This window comes from Thunnus thynnus, chromosome 12 (assembly GCF_963924715.1).
Source record: "Thunnus thynnus chromosome 12, fThuThy2.1, whole genome shotgun sequence".
Classification (NCBI taxonomy): Eukaryota; Metazoa; Chordata; class Actinopteri; order Scombriformes; family Scombridae; genus Thunnus; species Thunnus thynnus.
Window position 1 is genome coordinate 26,776,993 of NC_089528.1, and position 23,137 is coordinate 26,800,129.

General features: G+C 40.0%; 1 long non-coding RNA gene across 1 annotated transcript in view; it reads right to left on the reverse strand.

Moving 5' to 3' along the window:
• The window catches only part of LOC137194598 (uncharacterized), an 89,408-nt gene extending 68,631 nt beyond the window's left edge, over nt 1-20,777 (reverse strand). Inside the window, exon 1 of the long non-coding RNA XR_010930989.1 lies at nt 20,503-20,777. This is a non-coding gene — a long non-coding RNA (uncharacterized lncRNA). The remainder of the gene's footprint in view (nt 1-20,502) is intronic.
• Between the last annotated feature and the right edge of the window lie 2,360 nt (nt 20,778-23,137).

A 23,137-nucleotide genomic window follows, 5' to 3' on the forward strand; every position in this document is an offset into this window, starting at 1 on the left:
AGACAATTTTGGATAAATAAGGAGGGTTTATAGAGCCAGTTTACACTAGAGCAAAAGACAAGGAGTGTTGTTACTTTCGTCTCACTTATTTCTGGCCTCTCTGTCTGTGCATGCTTCCATGTCCTATCACTTATTATTATAAAGCACCACATTACTATTATAAATGCGATAATTAATCACTTTATTATTTTCTCATTGTGTTAAAAAACAAACCCCAAATAATAGAAGTCCCATACAGACTGACAGTAAAGGAGCTGAGCCACCGCCTCTGAAATGGTGATCTCCATTCTTGCTAAAGCACTCATTTTTCTTAAACCTCTTTACTTCAAGCTGAAGAATGGCTGCCAATGATGAAGGCAATTAATGGCGTCTAAAAGAAGCCGTAAGCAATGATGCAGTGACTTAATCTGCTTTCTATTGCAGGGGCTATATTGAATCTGTCAGTCTGCCTGGGTGCCACAATAGGCTATTGTTTAGGAGAGGGACATGAGAGATGACATCTGCCTGGGCAACTATCTCTTATGTTAGCATACACCTGAATACACACATGTGTATGCAGTTTGAATGGGTATTCACACACGCGCACAAATGCAGCTGCATGCACACGGAGGCACACATGCAACATGAAGGCATATTTTCATAATGAAATACACATGCAGTGATGTACACGCAAGCAGGCAGTGATGTAAATCTGCAGAAATGCAAATAGACAAAACATGTTTGTGTCATTTTATGAATTATTGCTGATGTTTATTAAAATGTGAGCGGTTACTAGTGCACACAGGGCCTTAACAAAACAACACAGAAAGTACACATCAAGACAAAGACATATTCACATGCACAGATTTACTGCATACGATACTGTAAAATATACCTCAGGTACCACAGATAAGCAGGTAGAGACAGCTAGTATATATGCACACTCACACAGCATGAATTCAGACATGGAGTCACACAAACACACACAGACACAGGCACAAATACGCTAAAATAAGCTGCTGAAAGATTAGATAAGCACACAGAGTCAGCCGGTGCAAGAGCACATACACATACACATTCATGCATAAAACACACACCTGCACACGGCATGAATGTAGATCCTTTGCACTCATAAAGATGCCAACAATGACGTCATATACGACTAATTTGCATTGCCACATACACTCTAGGATGTTTTATGCTGACTAGACAAGAGTTTTTCATTTTTATTAAAGCCAACCAAGGGTTTGTATTGTACATTAATACAAAATGTTCATGCTGAACGTATTTCATTTGTTTTCCCTACGATATCCACGCTGCGCAATAGTAATGTTTTTATGGTGATGTTTTTGGCAACTCTCGGTAAACATTCAGAAAAGATCACAGTTTTGAAGCATAAGATGTGTTGGTTGATGTTTTCTTTATTTAACCAAAACCAAAATCTTTACCTAAACTTAAAGTCCCCCTCTGCTCAAAAATATGTTTTGGTTATTGAGCTTCACACTGCAGAATGATGCATGAGTGTGACACTAGAAGGCTGTTTTCACATTCATCTGCTGAGAGAGCAAAGTTTCTCTGTGCTCACCAAGAACAGAGTTTAAGGCGTGTACCTACAAACGTGATTTGTGACATCACAGGTATTTTGGAGCCAAGTGTGGTCCAGTACGCAACTTACACAAGTGTGACGTGGAATCCTGAGTGAAGTATGAGGCATCTTGTATCCAACCATTAAACTTTTGAAATGGTTTTGAAATTGTGGTATTTTTAATAAGGAAGAGGGAGCAGCTGTTGATAATTGAACTTTTTTTTCTGGAAATAAAACATATTAGACAAATTATTATTCAAAATAGAGTATTTCATATACATTTTAAAACATTTCTGGAGGAGATCGTTAAATAATTGTAGTAGCCTCCAGGTTTCGGTACAATTCTGACTAATAGGTTGTGACGTGGTGTCTAATCATGCCTAAAGGTAAAATTGTTTATACCAGTTTATACCCCAACCTCCTCCTTATGATTTCCATGTAGTATAAGGATGTCAGAATTCTTGATTGAAAATAAATATTGCCAGTGACTATAATGCTACTTGTACTCTCTCTCTATCTCTCTCTCTTGTCAGTGGCGTTTAAGAACCCAGGGGGCCGGCGGGTTAATGACTTCCCCAGCCGCTGCTGGACAGATAGATAGATGTGTGGAATGAACAGTGTTGTGGCTGATAAAGTCGAGGGGGAGTTGCCATGTGTCCTGGTCGCCGTGGAGCCCTCTACTCTCCATTCATCAGCCGCTCTACAAGAGAAGTAGACCAAACCAGATGGATCACACACACACAAAGCGTTTCCTCTGTGTGTGTGTGTGCGTGTTTGTAATGTACACATCAGCAGATGCAAGACACGTGGAAGATACAGAGCATTTGAACTTTGTCTCCGTTTTGCAAAGGATATATGGAATGTGTGACAGAGGTTTATATATACACACAACATACATGTTCGAGAATTTCTCAAACACATATGTGCAGAAGCATATGTTGTATAAATACACACTTACACGCTCTTTCCGCTTTAAATCAGTAACATAAACACATGCACAAGCACGCATACCACCTCTCAAACTGGTATTTATTTAAATCAGCCACTTTCACAACACCGCGTTGAGTGGAACAATAAACACAATAAGATCATCCATAACTCTTCCTGTCTTCTATAAACACAACATCATCTCACGTACAGCAAGCGTAGGACAGTTTGCACACTGACTGTCAGGCTTGAAGCTGTTCAACAGAAGATATCCATACTGTCCTTCAATAAACAAAGGCTGATAAACAAATAGGCGAGAGTGGGTTATTATTACCCAACAGCACACATTCATACTACACTAACACAAAGATATAAAGGCGGGAGCCGTATTCATTACTTTGACAGATTAAAAGACAGCACAATGGAACATAAATGACTCTGCGCTCCAATAGCTTAATTGCTAATCTCTTCTTTTAGGACAGTGTTTATTTCATTAGCCTCGTTTGCGCCGATGCTATCTCCCCACTAATTAACTTGTTTGGATTAAATGTCTACTCCTTCATGCCAGGCAAGAAACAAATAAACACATGGACCTCCATGAATCTGAAGATGAAGGAAAGTATGAAATTAGTGGTTTGCATGTTATCTTAATGGAAATAATGCACATGAAGTAATGAGTTATTGGATAAACCTGGAATAAACCTGCAATAAGTCTGAGAAAACATTGTGGGCATTTACACTATGGTAGTATAGTAGTATGTTTATATGTTTTAGAGAATGTAAACCTTCTGTTGACAATACATATGCTATTCAAATAATATAAATATGCTATATTCTCTCAGGTCTCCCACAATGCCTTGCTGTCAAAGCTCCTCTCATTCTATTTAGCCAATAAACATCCCATGTTCTTAAACCAATCTGTTTTTGGATACTGTTGTTCAATCTGAAATATCTAAACTTTTCACATGTTGTTGGGGAGAGGTAATGAAACTATAGTCAAGCTACAGCACAAGTTGTATAACTGGAGAGATTAGCCTTGAACTAAAAAAGGATCCAAATAAACAAAGAAATTGTAAAACAGAAACCATGATACGATGCAAAAGAATCCAACACAACGTGCCGAGCGCTAAATGCTACACTTTACCAGAGAGTTAATTAAAATCTATGGTTATTTTTGAGGCTTTGTTGTTGTATAGACTTACATAAAGTAGTACTGCAAGATAAAAGCTGGTGCTACATTACCGGTTAGCACCAGCTTCATGCCAGTTTCTAAAGACGTCAAGCATGCATGACACTACATGAAGGGACAAGTGGAATTGCTCCTTCTGAGCACATTTCCTATTCCCAGCATCTGGTTCCCTGGGTGGCCTGTTACATCAGATGAGATCTGAGATGTCTGGAAGCCGTCACTTGTCCCCATTTGTTTTAATCTGGTACTCTGGTGTTAATCTACCACTCTGTTGCGCCGCAGCGATGGTGTTCTCCAATTGTGTCAGACTTTGTTAGGCGACAAGTGGAAGTCTGGACCGCTTTAGCTTCACAGTTTGAGTTCGGGCTTCAATGAGAAGCAAATAAAATAAATGTTTGAGGGAACATATGCAGGCATGTGTGTTTGAGAAAGAACAAGAAACAAGTAAAATGTTTGGTACGGGTAGAGATGCTTGCAGGTTTATGCCATTGCACCTACCTCAAAGTGATTTCTTTATCTCGTTTCTCAATGTTTGGAAACTTGGAAAAGGAGAAGGGAAGAAAAAGAGAGTGCACGTTAGAGAGACACACAGAGAAAGGCATGTTTGCTGGTTTGTGTAATTGTGCCAACCTGATTGGCGGTGAAAGAAAAACGATTTCTTTATCTCCTTCCTCAGAACTGGGAAATAGGAAGGGGGGGAAGAGGAAAAAGGGGGGATGTTAGACGGAGAAAGAGAGGAGGCGCTGGGTGATGGTGAGAGAGACGACAAGAGAATGAAATAGAGTAAAACAGTGTGTTCATCCCAATGTGTGTTCGCAAGTGTACATGCACAAGGTGTGTAAAGAAGGAGAGTGATAAAGAGGCAGCAAAAGACAGCAATGAGAAAAAGAGAGGGTGCGATTAGAGAGAGAAAAGACCGGTCTCTGAACTATTGAACGCCATATCTGGCTGTGTACTCAGCCATCTGTACGCAGGGCCCTGAACCTATTTAAATTCATGACGATTGCACTGTTTCTCAAATCCTTCAGAGCTGAATGCTTTTTGCACCCCGCCAACAGGCTCGGAAGAGTAACACTGCGGCTGAAAATACGAACAACAGCAGCACGCTGAGGGCAGATCTCTTTGTCTGCTTAGAAAAGCAACATTATCAACCTTACCTACCAAGATACTTTTACATTGGTAATCCAGGAGTTTCTCAGTTTGTGTTTCTTATTTTCATGACATTTTGGATGATAAGCACTTTACTGTGTGGTATTTTTGCATTTTTTGAATGCCCAAAAGGTAAATCCTTGCCCTTGGATCATGGTAGAAGGGTACTTGACCCAACCAATGGGGCACTTTGGCAACCACAAGAGTATTTGGGTAACCTTGAGGGCCATTTGGGGGATACTCTTCACTACCTCAGGCTCCCATCCCAGTTGTACATTATTGATCTCTGCTGGGGTGTCCTAATCAGATGGCCTAACTCCAATGACTCCTTTCAATGAAAAGAAGCTTCTGCACTTCCACTTCAACTTTGTTTTGATGTCCAGGCTCATGCCCAGCCATCCAGCAAAGGAAAATTCCTTTTTGTATCCATGACCTTGTTTTTCTGTTCATTAATCAAAGCTCATGACAAATCGTGGAGGGTTGGTACATTGATCGACCTGTAAATTCAGAGCTTTGCCTTCAGGTTAGTTCCCGCTTCACCATGACCATTTGTAGAACAGCAACATCCCTGCAGACACTGCACCTACTTGTCTAAATGCCCACCCCTATTCCACTGGTGGCTCCGGCACATGCTGCACCATGTCAGGTTACTCCACTGACCTACTTCCCAGCATCAGTACCCACTTACGCTCCAGAGAAGCAGAGGTTTCATCACATTCAATTGAGTCCATTGTTTGACCAGTTTGACCAGTTCTTTTGTTTGGACAAATGATGTGTGTTTCACCATTTCTCTCCCAGTTGGAGCTGCCAATAACCAGATTCACATCTGACCAATATCCAGATTCATTGTATCAAAGCATCCGAGGAACTGCTATGACTAAAAGCATGTAATAAAGATTTAAATCAAAACTGTGTGTGTTTATTCTAGTAAGTGGTTTACAGATGTCACATTAGATATGTTTACAACCCCATCTTTTGCAAGACTCTATAAACTCAGAAATAATCAACCTCACCATCTCACGATGCCACGCAACACTCAAATCAGTGCATCTCATCAGCAGCCGTTCCATCAACACTTGGTCGCTGACACTCAAGGGCAGCTTCCTATTTCAGCTAGTGATGGATGGGCTGTTGCAATGAGGGGCGGGGTTATGAACTCCAATCAGGGGGCTCCTCTGGGACTTTTATCAATGGACTACTTCCTGAAACATCTGCCGCTCGGTTATCCATCATCAGGCGACCAGGAAAGCCGTCGGAGGGAATGACGGGCCCAGCCGTGAGGTCTCTGGCAGGAGGGGGACACGCGACAACACCTTTTGAGGTTTTCATCACTGTATTTTGTCATTACATGATCAAAGTGATAGCGGGACGGGTTGGTCCGCCTTGACAAGGACAGTATTCACCGCCAGTAATAAATCAATGATTTCCTCTGATGATAAGAGAATGTGTTGATGGATTTCTGTGCAAGTGCCTCGGGTATACTGTACAACCAGGTTTATCTGATCTATGTGGAGTATGGAGGTTGTTCCCAGGGAGCAAATGTCCTCAATAAAGCTGAAATGTATTGTAGCTGTGGACAAAAATCGCATTTGAAATATGAAACATGAATTTGAAGAAACACTGTTTTGTCATTTTGTGCTTTTAGTTGCATGTATCAGCAAGGAAATTTCAAGTATTTCTGTTCAGTAAAATGAATTGTAGCAAAAAGAACCAGAGAGATAATGTATTTTGTTGCACCTTTGAGTCTTACTGACAAGTATGAGACTGGGAAGATAGTTGTTAAAATGAAAGTATCCTTTTTTTCATTAATTACCTCTCAGAGTAAAAAAAAAAAGATGTTTTTGGAAAAGGTTTTCCATCCAATTAAAAAGCACACTATCGCTAAATGGTATGCCCAGTTAGCACAACACTTTCCCTCACTGTGTGTGAAGTTCAGAGTGATATAGTCCATGGTGTTTGGTGTGATTACTCCAGATGCTGCCTGGCGTGTAACTAATGAGTCGTGCTTCACCCCGGGTCAAGTCTGAGGCTTCTGCTGGGGCTTTGAAGCTTGTTTACCCTCCTGCGTAATGCCCAAGAGGCCTCCCTGTTCCCCTCCTGCTCTGCTCCTCTCCCTGCATACCTGCCAGACAAATTAAATACCTGCACTGGAAAAAAAAGTCCCAACAGCATCTAGTTAAAAAAGTCGGCTTGTGAAGACTGAAATGTCACAGGCCTCCTCATCAACAGCTATTCATCTTTTTGATGTTTTTTGCACAAAATTGAACTCCTTTCGGCTCACTCGGTGCAACCTACTCTGGATGATTAAAGAATGAAATGGAAATGGTTAAAGTTTATTTTGTAAATGAGGAAAGGACTATCTGCTCCAAGCCAACACAACGAGCTCATACCCATATGGAACGGATTTCACTTGCATTTCTTCAGATCGCTTTCGATCGTGTGTACATTAAAGGATAACAGGTGCTGTTCTGTAACATCAGGGTTGTTGAAAGAACAACATTTGGTTATTTACAATGTTTAATAAGATGCTCTTGTTTAGTGAGATTACATGAAGTGAGCATCAGCATGTTGCAGTAGTTGAATTAGCTGCTACTTGGATTAAACTTGACATAAGAGGGGGAGCAGGGATGATCATGATTCAGCAAAACTTGACTTAGAAGAGGAGTTAATGACACTTGAACATCTGCTGCTGTTGACTTTGCCTAAACATTTGTTACTAGAGCTACAAGACATATTTCATGTTTACAGCATGTTGAGTGTGTTTACAAAAATGACAAAAACAGTAAAACAGTAAACTTTAAGTGAGACAAAGTGACAGGATACTGCAGAAAAGAGGGAACAAGTAAAGACTAAATGCAGCAACTACAAAGATGGTACAAAAACTGCTGAACACATACACTGAAGCATCCAAAATGTAGACATAAATATCATTAAAATTAAACAATCAGAGAAGGGACCAATACTCATTAAACTCTTAAGCAACTACATCATGTTGCATGTACAAGATGTTCACCATTCACTGCTTTCACCCAATACTTTACAAGACCCAGAGCCCATTCAAATGTCTCCACCAACATCCACAAGCAATGAAATGTCTTGGTCCCAAAACAAATATCAGATTTCTACTCCCAAAACCCCTTCTCTGTGACACCAATAAACCCCTGTAATCTTTGCACCTTAACTTTTTTTTTTTTACAATCACCTCCATCAAAGACTGACCAGGTAATAACCAAACGAGTGATAGTCTCAGTGACCCGTGTCCACTCAAGGTCAGCATCGGGGCAGTAATCCCTCCACACCTCCGCTGGGGGAAAGCAAGATGGTCTCGCTTGGCACATCAAGAAGGCTACCTGCTCCCATCCCAACCCGCCTCCCCCCCACCACCACCCCAGCTTTATCACAAGTGGCTGGAGAAACGCAATGTCTGAGACGGATAAAGGCAAGGCGAAGAGTCGGGAGGCTTGGAATCAGATGAAAATAAAAAGTCAAGGAGGTTTTCAGGGGATTTGCAGCATCCAGCTCAAGGTTCACTCCTAGAGTTGTGTGTATGTGTGTGTGAGAAATAGAGAGAAATGAGGCATTTATTCTTGACCTTGCCATGCCGAATCATATTTCCCTTTGGCTGTTGCCCAGCAACATCACCTTGACGGCAAAAAAATGGTCAGAGAGAGACGGAAAGAGACGGATTAAAACAGAAACAGGTCTCACATTCACTTGCTTTCACATCACCCTTTGCCTCGAAGTAATGCTGCTGTTTGTCCCTTCACAAGAGTAGATAACGGGGGGGGGGTTATATTTTTCTTTTCAGCCCGCATGGGACAGGTCAAAGGTCAGGGGGCAGCCAATAGCATCTGTAGCCCCTGGTGAAGGGGGTTTAGCAGCTTTAATCTAAGAGAAGTTATGGCCTTCACTTGTATCTGACCCTGGGGAGGCAGCAGGGCAGTAGGTAGTCAAGATCAAAGTCGTCCTGCAGGACACTGGCACATATGGCTAGGGATGAGTCTGTACCCCGTCCTAGATAAACATGATGTAATACTTGCGTGAGTTTGGAGCTGACCCCGGGGGTCCAGCCTCTTCACCCTTGAGTCCCTGCACAATGAGACTTTTTTTCTCATCAGCTTCGATCAAAGGGGAAGGAAATGATGGAGTGGCTTGTAACTCCCACTGAAGCATTTAATAGAAAGAAGAGATGGCTCGACACAGGAGCGGGAAGATGGAGAACACTGAGGTGATGGATCCACAGAGGCAATCTGTGTTCTCAAGGGGCTAGCACTCAAATGATGATATAATATTCTTTTATGACTGTAAAATTATAATAAGTCCTAACCACAATGTAAACAGTCTGTAGAGAGAAAAAAACAACAATTATAACATAAATATGAACAGATTTAATAAAAAACCCGTAGGCAGAAGACAAACATATACTGTATATTCCTGTGATTTGTTTTTCCATCTTACAGCCCCATATATATCTATAGATACTTGTTGGCAAGAAATAATATAACACTTTCTGAAAAGAAAAAAAATACTTCTGTATGCTGCAGGCTTTTGGCACGACAGCATCAGAAATTTGCTTCAATTTATAGCAAGTGAGGCAGACAGACCTATCTATATTATATCCATAACTGCAGCATTTGTGGATGGATGGGCCCAAGTTTTTATTTTGATAGAGTATAAATGGACAGAACCATCTAATGCATGTCAAGCAGCTTCGTTTCAAAATGTGATAACAAAAGTAGAATTTGTTGTAAGGATGTGAGCAGACCCGAATATGAGTTTCTACAGAAGAGGTGATGTCTGTAATATAATGAAAGACAGTACTTTTTGCACACTTAAAAGTAATGCACATTTCATTTATTTGCTTTCAGTCTTGTCTAAGTTCACCGGGGCTCATCAGGATGTACGCTCATTGAGCTGCATCATTCCCAACAGCAAAATTTAGATGTTTGGGATTATTATTTGCTCTTTTGTATCACTGCTTTAACACAATGCAGAAGCAAACGGCTCAACTTTTCACATAAGACATTCAGGTACTCTTGACAGGAAAAAAGGTCACCAAAAAAGTAATTAGTAATTAATAGTAATTAATTCAAATTCTTCATCCACCCTGATTACAAACCTGTTGATTTGAGACGTGTCTGCTTACCAGTGACAATGTAGATTTTCCGTCTATGTTATGCATATAGCCAATCATTTCACATTAAATTTATCAGCATAAAGCAGTAACATCATCATATCATTCACCAACTGTGACAATGACTGACAGTTGGACTGATTTAGTCACATAGTCACATAGTTTTCCGAACACAAACCTTCGGGGAAAAACAGTATGTTTACCCACTACCCAGCGGCAGGTAGCAGTTGTACATTCTAAAAGGTATTTTCAAGATATGACTGATGCATATTGTCCATCCAAATGATAATGTTTTACCCAGGGTGAAACCAACATTTAAATCCAATATCTCTACAGACTGCACCATCTACTGCCTCGACTTGCCACAGGCTATGGCAGTAAAAAAAAAAAAAAAAAAAAAAAGACGAGCAGACTGCAGTCTGTGGAAATATTGGATTAAAATGTTGGTTTCGCCTTGGACAAATATGTTATCATTCTGGGCAGACTGTATGCAGTACTAGATAGCTTATTAGCTACTGAACGGCTTAAAAACTTACTTGCAAATGTCATCATCAGTTCCTTTAGATGCTAAATGTGTGGTCACTCTTCTATACCACTAACAAGACAATGTCTGTCCCTGGCTTGAAAGCTATATTTACCAGAACAAGTTTGATTGACAGTTGAACCAGCAGGGACACCCACAAACACTACTCCACCCACTCAGCAGCTTCAAGGTTAAAGGAGCATTTCTGATGTATATAAGATCCATTCATCTTCCCTTCAATAATTATAAAGATATAAAAAAATATATATATACTTAAAAACCATTTAGACAGTTATTTTTGACTGCAAAAGAATTTGTGCAGTGCTCGGAAGTCCTTGAGTTGTCTTAGTACACTTGAGTACAGACTTCTAAATGTATTTCGAGTTTTCCAGTACTGGGTATTGTACACCTCTCAGGCCACTATAATGCAGAATATTTTAACCAGATGTGTGTGTATCAAGCATAGAATGGTATCAAATGGTAGTAAAAACATGTATGCTTCATTATCCTCCCAAAATATTAGGCTGTATGCTAAATTAATCTTATATTTTATTACATCAATTGTTTTTTTGATTTACTAACAGTCATAATTGTGTTGACAGTACATGTGATTTTTACAGTAAATAAAGAAAAATACCAACTCATATTTGTATCATGACAAAATAAGAAATAACCTGGAGCAAATAATGAAATTAAATGCAAAATAATTATAAACAGGCATTAAAGTAGTATACAATCAACAATCAACCAAACTGCAGCAGAGAGTATCCCCAAAGTCCTCAAGCAGCAACGTATCCACAGGCTAACAAGCTAAACAGGCTAACAAGCTAAACAGGCTAACAAGCTAACCAGGCTAACAAGCACCGAGTCTAATTCTGCGTCTCAATTGGCGTTTTTCCATACTTACACTTGCTATTTGAGTGCATAAGTGTGGCAAGTATGGCATTATGCAGTGCGCTATGAGTACCTGGAAGGTGTGCTCATAACGGTCAAAAAGTTAGAACGCCGGACACTTCTCACCCTCAATGGTCGCCATCTTGGCTACGTAGCAGAGGGGCTACACTGTTGCTGACTATTATAATGTAACTTTATTCAATTTTAATAATTTTTCAGGCAACAAATCAACCATGTAGATTCCCAATATGTGGTCAGTTTATCCAAATAATTCCTGGTTGTAAATCTGCTGCAACGTTTTCGTAGACGTCTTGGAGCTGCTGGCCTGGTGAGACAGGCCGGTCATCTCAGCTGCTAGCAGCCCGACAACGTCCATCGTCATCCTGGGGAGAAAATCTGCAGCTCCTTGGTGATTTACCGCTGGCGCTAATGTCTCTGTAGCATTTTGATATACGATATAATTGGTTGGTCTCACAGATGAAATCTAATAATTGTAGCTGCCAAATCAATGTAAAGTGAAGCTTCATGTTTTTACTGGACAACAACAGCGCCTCCTCTGAGGCTCTATATGGACAAATATCACCACATTTCAATAAATATAAATGTATTAAAATGAACAGATCAATTTATATCAAACTTTGTTTTATTTTATTAAGCTACATAACTGTTTGGGTTTTTATTATAGCTTCATTACAGACTGAATAACGTAATTCACTGCATCTCTCTGTCAATGAGGTTATTATTCATGAGGAAAAAAGTGTTAGTGGAGCTTTGAGTTGAGATTATTTTGTCACAGTACAGTCAGATAGGTGTGTTTAGGACTTGACAAGTTCAACTGGGGAGTATAAACTTTTGCGGACAGGAGGACGCCGTCAGTATGTACCAGTACAGGTCCAGTAAGTATCGAACCCAGAATAGAATCAACACTTTGGATTTGTATGTACGTTTTTGGCTAGCACTAATTTTGTGTGACTTTTCTGATTTCAGTTGGACTTTAAACATTCTTCAGGCAGCTCTTTAAGTAGAGCAGAGACAGAAGCCTTTCTTTCTGCTTTTCTCTTTTCTCTGCAGAGAAAAAAGCTTTTCTCTCTGCTCTACTTAAAGAGCTGCCTGAAGAATGTTTAGACCAGGTTTATTTACAAAACAGAAGATAGTAAAAAAGATACTTTGACCACACACACACATACAGACACACTTGATTAGCATATAAGAATAAATCATTTGTATGCTTACCTTGAGTAAAATATGGAAAAATAAAGAGGAGAGCAGTGAATTATAGAATTCTGAGCTTGTTTTGAGCAGCTCACTTTATCAGCTGACAGCAAACACTACTGCATCCTCTTCAATTTACCTTTAGACATAATCATACCGGCACAGTCAGCAAACTTCGAGCAGAACATGAAAAAAAAAAAAACCCCAGAAAGGCTGCAAAGTTCAGGAGCCAATTTACATGTCGAGAGAAAGTACAGAATGAGATCTTTTGAGAGGGATGTCTAAGTGACCGGGAGGTAACATACTGAGCTAGCATGTGACACAAAAATCAATGATATCAGGAGATTTGGCAGCCAATGGACCATAGCAGATGTAAGCAAAGGTTATATGTCAAAGCACTGCAAAACAGTCACTCGTTGAGGGAGATCCGTACGCAGCAGGGTATGAGCTCCATGTCATTACTGAACTTCCAGAAAGGTCAGGAGAGAAACATGGAGTCACAATTTGTGTAGTTTGGAGCCATGAAACAGTCCATCAGATCGGATCATGTCTCAGTAGAACTACAGAAAATCCTTATTACAGTAACGGTCAATGTAAGGCATTTAACAGGTGCTTGTATTCAGAAAGTCTGATGAGGTGGACTGTGAAGATTCAGTCTTGACATTTGAAATACCAGTTTGACAAAATCTTACTAGCTTACTACTTCCTAGCGTTCATCTTCCAATTGCTAATGAATAGAGATAATAAGAAATGCTGTTTAAAGCTCTGGAAAAACAAATAGTTACGTTTTGTCAGTGAGATTATTTGGTCAAAGTCCCAGTAAGCATTTATTTTAGGTAAAAAAATTTAAAAAAAAACCTGTCAACCAGGTTAAAACTGGGATAAATTTGCTTAAAAAGTGAAACGTTTATTACTATAAGAAATCTAGGTTACCTCCAACTATTGTTTCAACAGCATTTAAGGAACTCCGCTGTATTATGCGATGTCCCCTGCTGTTTTCTGTGTGCTCGTGTGATTCACCTGTCTGTTTTTTTTGTCCACATGTGGGTCATCAGCGCAACTGGGAACACCTGGGCCCAGTGTTCCCAGGTTATGAAGTCCCAGCTGCAGCTAACATCTCTCTCTCTCTGCTTCTCTCTCTCTCCGCCATCCCTGCAGGCACCTGTTCTGGTTATATTGCAGTTTTGGTAATTTCCTTTCCTTTACTTTGCTTTCATGCACTTACAACACACAACACACACTATCTCACACATGCACATCTCACACCACTGATTCTACTGATTACCACACTCCATATGTTTTGTACTTTTTTGTGTTGTGTTTAATTAGTCTTAGTTGGTTTAAATAAATTACTTTTATTACAACCTCTAACATGGCATGTCTACGTATTTGTCATGGCCCAAGAGCCAAGTTGTGACAATAACAACATGTGTCTTGTTTTTAATGGTTTGGCTATAACATTGTACCCATCAAATTAATTGCTAAGATCTGAGAACACGACCACATCAATACAAAGCTAGAAGGAGCAAGAAATTCGATCAGTCAGATGATTTCAGACGGGTTGTAAACAAGTCAAGGCATATTACCAAAAACAATTTAGAGGTAAAAGTGAAAGTGAACTCAAAATGTTGGTAATAATCCGTCATTGCTACAGCTACACCAGATATAGTTGGTCCAAGTTGAAATTAGGAGGTCAGTCTGTGAACTATCATGTTTGTCTAACTGCTCGTGTTTCTTGCCCTGTTGGACTTCTTTTTAATGATGTAGCTGCATTCAGATATCTCAGTAATGAACTTGAAGAGTATATTGTTATTGGCACCAAAGAGGATGAGGGTCAAAGCTATGAAAAGAAAGACCCAGGGTGTAAAAAAATGAATAAATGAGCCTGGTTTTAACATAGAGCTCTGGACACCTTTTGACCTACAAATAAACAAATGACTGCTTACTGGGTTTCTTTACTTTTATCACTTGCTTGAGTGAAAAATTAAGCCTGTGACTGTCCCAAAATAAAATTGCACTGTCTTCCCATTACGGCCTCCCAGCTGTTATTGACATTTCATCATCTGAATCTAAATTAACCCAAAATGCAATTTAAACAACTTTCTATCATTATTCAACCTGTGGTTCTCCTCGTACAGTTTGTTCTGGTTGATTCAGAACTGTAGTTTGAGCAAAGCTAAGAAAAAAAAAAACATATTCAAGGATGCTAGTTGCATAAAAGGAAAATAGACTTTTGACTTCACAAGATGCTTGGGTGCTTGGCAGCTTTGTTTACAAGGTTAGACGTGAGAGAAAAGAAAGCTTAAAGAGAGAATACCACACCACAGTCTGTATTTAAAAACACATTTGAAGTCTGTTTCCCACAATCCACTGTGTGGAATTCCCTTCTTGGCAAATGTGAGTATCTCATAAATTCAGCATGAGAGAGAGGGCGACTGGGATGAGACATGGAATTCAAAGAAAGAAAGAAAACATGTCATGAGAGGGAAGTTCTATGTTCACATTTTTTTTAAGAAAAAAAGCTCTCAGAAGATACCAAACATGAAGCTTTACAGTTGACTTGTGGTCCCAAAATGTTCATTCACATTGCACAAATACACACAGCCCCCCCCCACGCACTCCCATGAAATGATTTCCTCAGACAGCTTTAGTGAACTGGATGGCTAATTTTATTGTCCAACAATTGGCCACGCTGAATGCTGGCAGAGGCAGAAGACAATGTAATTAGCCTTTTTACTATCATGTCTGACCACAGGAAGCCTAATTGCTTCTGCTGACGGCACAGACAGCAGGTCGAGGGGAGAAACTGAACACCCATTTGTTATAGTCCTTCGTTAACATAGAAAAAAAATCTATTACCACCCCCTATAAGTAAAAAAAAAAATCCATATGATTTACATACATGTAAATGAGAGAAGCAATTTAACCCTAAATGGTAATTAAGAGTCTTTATGCGATGAGTGCGATAAGAGGGATGTTTAGCGTACGCTGATTGGAAAAAATCTCCTTTAAGGCTCTTAACCAGAGTAATCCAATGCAATTATACAAGAGGCAATGCAGATTATGTGTCTTCCCCCTAAAATATGTGTGTGGAATGAAACACCAATTGGTTACAGGCCCAAAGAGCACACACACACTGCACTGCAAACTGATGTAGCTTTCCTTTACCATTTACTGCTTCATATGTTAAATCTCCACACTGAATGTCTTCAGCAGGGGTGGCTCTCTCTAATTTCATAATTTTATAATTTGGTGTATTTTTTGGTATTTTCACTTCACAGACAGTGTGTCTTGGCCATTTTTTTTTTCCATTTATTTATTCATGTATTTGACAATACTTATGCAGATTATTCCAAGATTTTTGCTCTTATGCATGCATTTTAAGCCTGACCACTTCTAACCGTAGTGGGAGACAAAAGCTTTAAGCCTGAAAACTACAAACCAGCCTGCAGTGTTTGGGACAATTTCCATCTTTTTAGCCACATGAGGACAATTCAACTGTAGCTGAAGCATAGCCTATGTGATTGAAAAAAAGCTATCTAGAAAAGCATGTATGCTAGTGGGAGAATTGTTAGCCGCAGCCTTGCTAGCGCTACATCCCTTATTTAGCCTTTTGTTTAATTCGGTCTCTGCAGTCCGTGATAAGCCGGACGTGTGGGCTAAGCACAGTTTAACACTCTCAACCATTACATGCTGTGACTAGCGGCCAAATCTGGACATTAACGGTGTTGTGGGGGAGCTAGCCATGTTTGGAGGGGAGTCTGCTAAAGCACCGGAGGATAAAGATGTAAGGATAGCTGAGAAAATATGAAGAAACTGTGACTATAATCCTACCAGGTCAAGATTTCTGCATATTTTCTAAAAGCTGCCTTAATCAGGGGAATCTTCACAGAAAACATGTAGTGTAGAGCAACAGAAATAGCCTAAAGCTTTTTGCCCCCCTTGACTGCAAAGAACTCATTAATGCTTAAATGCAAAGCCACACTCTGCTCATTATTGCTTTAAGCAAGGCCACACTCTGCTATCATCTCCCAAAGCATGAAAAGTTTGTAGATTTACTGCGGATACTTGGAATTGATCATGCCATCAAGTCTACAGCGAAACATTTTTGCAACAATGTGCATTTTTACGCATTGAAATCTCAGTGGCTCCACAGCAATTTTATTCTGCTCCTACTTGGCAAAACTTTGGGTGAAGTGAAAAAAAAAAAAAAGAAGCATAAACTACTTTTCAAAAGGGATCAAATAACAAGAATCGATCTCTCAACAGAGAATTGGAGAGATGAGGAAGCAAGTTCCTGTCAGATATTATAGTACGTCTGCATTTGTCTACATATACAGTAGAATAAAAACATTTCTACAGTCTGAAAAAGTCCTGAAACCCTGAAACCCGACATCCCAACACCTTTATAACATCTATATTCCAAACCGGGGGGGACATCAACGGCAGCAGAGGAGAAGAGCCAGGCTGATTCCGGCTTTTGGGGCCTAGATGGACAGCCCTTGGCCTCGGGTCACTGACTTCATGTTTTTCATTTGGAACCCCTATCTTGGCCACTCTCCAGTCTTTATTTTCCATTAGGAAGAGAAATGCCTGTGTGAGAAAAGTGGAAGCCGAGAGAGAAAGAGGGCAATACACACATGCACAAACACACGGAGCGAGAAGGAAAAGGAGGAGAGCAGAAACACTGAAGACAAAATGGCTTTCATTCCCACAGCAGTAGAAGGCCAGAGGTCCCTTATTTATTCCTCATTTAGTTCTTTCTCTTCATTTCTCGCCTCCTTTCATCTCTTCAGCAAGGCATATGGTTGCGTACTGTGCTTTGAAATCACATAAAAGATGTTTACACATGCTCCACAAGTCCCTGTGATAAGCTTGTTTTGTGGAATTGTATGCAAATCTACATAAACCCAGATCACTGCAATGAGGAGAAATACTTTCATGAGCACACAGCCAGGGACTTCACACGTCAGGTTACTTCAACAAACACACATGCAAAAAAAAAAAAATGTAGATGGCAAATAAGAAGTGGAGAAAATAATCTCTCAACTCTAGTTATGGAGTATGTGTGTGGAATTATGCGTGTGTTTAGTTCGTTTTTTGTGTATGTTGCTCAGCGCAGGGCCGTCGGCTCGCGGCGACAGTGATGAATAAGCATTATTAAACAGGAGACACAGGCCTGACGGTGTCATTAATCTTCATCCCTACTGGCACCATCACAGAACTCACTCCCTGTCCGCCCTCCACAACATCTACACATTTCATTGTCGACAACACAAAAAGGAGGCAGAAACTGGTTGTTCAGGTTCTGATTGGGTTTCGGTTTGGCTCCTGAACCAAAATGGTCCATCTGTTGGGTCACAGTGAGACGTTAGGAGTGATTAGAATCCACTCGCATTGACTGATGACTGATGGGACAAAGAGGGAGGATGACACCTTGTCCAGTGGCTCAGAATTAATCACACTTTGCTCGAGGTTGATCCACAAATCTATTGTAGTGAATGAACCGACTCTGAAAAGGAACGTGAACCTGTAAGAGGAAGCTCACCGACTACGAGTGTCACACCGCGGCTTCTGACATTATACTTAAAAAAAGGATAAAGACGTTCCCTGTCTGGTTGTTCCTCACCTAGAAATGAAGACTGGGATGAACAGAAGCAGGGTGGAGAAATAAAGTGATGAATCATCAAGCAGTCCTCCTTTTATCAGTACCTCAAATCACCAGGTGGGAGGAAGAGAGGAAATAATGGGATCTGTGCGAACCCAGAGAGATACTTCAGTGTGTTTTACATGCACGAGCACGCACACACATAAAACAAAAAAATTCTGAATACATTCAGTCATTTCATCATAAAAACACATTTGCATTCTTTCTCTCTGATCAACAATAAACTCCCACTCACTGTCAACACTTAGGATATACATGCTGGAAACAGGAAAATAGCTAATCCTTAACACCAAGCCAATCATTGTTTAATACAAGAAAATAGAAACTATAGTTGGACACAGTATTAAAACTGGTAAGGCATATTCAACAGGATCAAACAGTTCTGTATGGGTAACATTTTTCAACCTCAAAGACGATGTACTTTTAAAAAGAAGAGTTGATTTACAAAATAAATATATCACCACATATTCTAAGGAATCAAAAATCAGGAGGAGGGCAAACATCAGCTGTTTGCACAGATGTTGAGGGCAGACGGCTTTCCTCAGCGTGAAAACTAGCAACAGGAATATGAAAATAATTATTAGAATAAACATCATTCTAGGATTAATTCAACTACAGTTTATACATTTCTATTTGACAAAACCCATCAGTATCTAGAAAAAGTATGCTTTGAATCCCCAAATCATGAGGTTCAACCTGAAATGTCACTACGCAGTTTACAGAAAAAATATATTTAAATCTGTATGATTGATAATTATACCCAAATAACCTAAAAGACATGGCTGCTAGTATTCTGTTTTTCTTCTTTGATCTTTCTGATGATATAGCTTATTCCTCTGTGCCATAAACCTCCATAGTCATCCAAAAACTATTAAAAAGCACACACACAGGAATAGATAATCCAGAAATATAAGAACCACAGTGATGAGCCTTTGTACTGACCAAAAAATATAAAAAAAATAGATATATTATTATGAATGGCAGACACACACACACACACACACACTCACACTCTCTATAGGCATAGATCATTACTTTCAGCACCTCTACCAGATGGTCACCCACGGTGGTGCCTCCCTCCACAGGTGGTGGTACTTTCCCCTTCGTTCACCTATCTCCTCTGCCCTGTGATCACACAACATCTGGTTCTGCCGTACACCATATAATTGTCTCTACCTAATAAAACTGTGGCCTGGACCCTGAGGTCATTTCTTTTATTTTCCATATATTTTTTTTTTACTGAATTGTGAAAATTAGGACAGGAAGCAGCAGGAGAGAGTAAAAGCAACGGAGCTGCACCGGGTCAGATTCGAGCATTGCAACCTGTTCAGTGTAACCTCCGGGAGCAACGGCGCAGAGGACCAAGAGGTCGTCTGAGCAGTGAGAGACCGAGCTGTCAATCAACCACACAACCAAGGTCAAGCCGGTATATAAACTAGAGGTTTTAAGTGTATGAATGAAGGAAACTTTGGAAAACTGACTGTACTAAGTCATCAAGTCACTGACAAAATCTGTAGCTTTTTTTCCATTTGGCTCCTCAACTGCAAAAAAGTTATGATGAGATAATGCTCTCTTTTATGCTGAAAAACAAACCCTGCAGGAGACTGAACTTACTCTGACTTCAAGACTGAACTGAAGACAGTCAGAAACACTAACTAAATAGTCAGTGACTACAAATCTTTGAGCTGAACAAAGAAACACCCAGAAACCCCATTATCTCCAAGGATACCGTTTTGTCACTGATCTAAACCTCTGACATCCCACAAAACAGTGTTTTTGAACTAAAGAACCCAAAGAAGCATTGCAAGTAAAATCTTAATCTTCATAGAAACAGCTGCATGTACAGTACTGTGTAGTCCTCTCTACATTTTCTCTGCACGCCAGCAAGATAAATTGCTATTCATTTGTTGCTCTTAAAATTAAATGATTAAAACGACTGAGTCAAACCCAGGCGATCATCATTCAGGTGGTGTAATTGCAAAGTTGCCATGTCATCCATTCCACAAAGCCTGAGCCAACAACATCATTATCTTGAAAATGTAAAAAGTAAGATGCATTTAAGATTCATTAAACGTCCAGTCTGCAACTAGTGTATAGCACACTTTCCACTTGAACTGCAATCCGTTTACCGAATTAGCATTCAGCAGTTTAAGCAGGTTTGACAAACATAAGTTCAGTTTCCCAACAGACATGTATATAGTCCACAGATATTTGTTGGATGTTTGGAATATCAGACACTCACCTCATGTGGGCTTGAAAGGTGGTAGCAAGAAGTTGCAGACAATAGCAGCTGTGGTGAGTTTAGAGTTGATTGGATACAAAAGCAAACTTCAGGCATTCGCATGTGTAGAATCAGGAGTAATGTTGAACTTATTTATGATTGATTACATGGCTTTTAGACAATAAAAATGAGCATTTTTGACCTATTTCAGTTTTTTTTAATGAGGGTTCAAAGCAGCAGTAGGCAAACAAGGAAGTAAACAGGGGGTGTGTCTTAACTTAATAAGTGGGACAACAGGTGGATCATGACGAGTGCCATCCAAGGTTACAGACACTAATACTGTAGCCTACAATATTCATGCGTTGATGTCTTCGTGATTAAAATGACAAGTTAATAATGAATGAGTCAGTAATGAATATTCAGGAGCTGTAATTGCAAGGTTGCAATGTCATCCGTTCCACAAGGCCTAAACCAACAACAGAATTTTAACCACCATGGAAATGCATATATGAATCACTGAAAGCCAAAGTCTTTGATGCACAGTACACTTTCCACATGAGCTGATGTTTTTTTTTTTAGGTAATGCTCTACAGCATTTTCATATGAATAATATCTTCTTTGTTACTCTCCATTAATAATAGACAATGAAATTTTAATTCAACCTTTCTACTCAAATCTTTACTGTACGTTTGCCATGGAAAACAGTCAGAGTTTGGAAGCTCTTGGCGAAAAAAACCTAAAGACAGCCTCAGGAATAAAACTTTAAAATTGTCCCGTAAGGACGCAGTGCTGTCTTCCTCAGCAGAAATCAGAGCTCTGCCTTTGAATGTGAGCTGAATGGTTGTAATTTTTAGTAGTTCTGTGTCAGTTAATTGCGATCCTGTTCCTTCCGAGGGCTGCAGCCTTCCTGCAACTGAAAGCATAACATCTATCTGACTCACGTATGCATCATATTTCCGTCCAGATCAGAGATCCTCCAGGAGACGAGCGGCTCATCCTCTTGGAGACCAACTTGGGAACCTGCCAGCATCAGACAGCTCAGTGTCCGGCTATGAAGGCATGAAATCCAGGAAGGGGTTTTCATGGCTAAGTGGGGCTAAGCAGAGGAGAGCAGGGCGTGTTAGAGTCATTTCATGGAGCATTTGACAGAGGGAAGTTGGACAGAATCCTGTCGGAGTCAATGCTTGTAGGATTTGAGGCTCCTGGAAGTTGTTTTTCCCGTTCTGTGGTGGTGATGCTGTGTGCTCAGTAGAAGTCTGTGTCTTTACACTGATTTAGGAGGTTTATGAGTGTTGAAATGTTTCTTTTGGGCCCAGTTACATCTTTGCTGAGTTGAAAATAGCGCTGGGATTATTCATTTTTTGGGGCTTGGTCAGCTAGAAGACATCTCTTTCTCTGTGTTTGGTTGTACTGTATTGAAAATACTTGTTTTGTTTTTCTCCAAATCTGATTTCCATGCTACCGTTACCCCAAATTTCCCCCTAAGTCTAAACAGATCGATGGTTGAGGTTTCTTCCATTTCTTCCAGGTTTTTTTGGGGGGGAGATTCTTATTGAGGGTCTAAGATAGGGAGTGTCGTATGCTGTAGATTGTAAAGCTCCTTGAGTCAAATTCATAATTTGTGATATTGGGCTATATAAATAACATTAACTTGATTGATAACAGCCCAACCTTAATGTTCAAGAGAAAATAATTACCATGCCTCTATCAACAAAGTGACTAGATAAAGAAAGGACAACTTCTTCAGCAAATACCAGAAAAGCTTAGTTTCATATTTGAGTTGGAAAACAGCTAAAACATACTTATGGAAATATTCACTATGCAAACCATTTTGTATAATTTAGAAGTGGGAGGAAACTAAGGAGGGTAGAATAATAAGAACTAAGGAATGTGACTAAGTTGCACCACAGTCAGTTAATGCTCAGCAGTTTGTCTTGGAGCCATACCGACACATGGTGCAATGACAGCAAGATCTCATCTTAAGACAACAATACATTCCTCACATTCTGTACAAATTATTAAGTTGTAGAAGAGTCATAAAGAACGGCGGCTTTTCATGAGTTGCGGCACGCCTAAATCTGCACAAATGTTTGATTTATGCTGCAGGTAAACAACCTGCAGACATGAGGTTTTTCAAAAACATCCTGATACAACAGTAAAAAAAAAAAAAAAAAAACTCTTTCCAGGTGTCTGAGGGTCAGATCTGGAGAACTTCCCCAGTTTCCCTTGTCTACCATGTTGATTTACAATCCAATGACTTCCCCCAGCTTTTGCAACTTCTCAAGCTTCCTCCTCAAATTCCAGAGGGATGGTGTCATATGTGAGCTCTCCATCCTCGACATGAATGTTGAGAAAAAAAAAAACAAAACACTAAGTGAGCAGAAACAGGTGTCACCTCTGAACAGACGCTTATCTGACCTCCCAGTAAGCTCAACGGCTAACCCGCCCCCCCCCCCCCTCTTGTGTGTGAGGTGAGCGTGACATTAAACAAAATAATAGACTTCGTTAATGGCGACACGGTGCAGGGATGGCGGCAGGGGCTGTAAAATAAAAGGTTTAGCAGCCTCTTGTTGTGGTTCTCTGTTGAGAGAAAGGGCTGCGGTTGAAATGATCCGTGACATTGCTCCGGGGGTGATGTGGAGCGCATTAAAAGCGT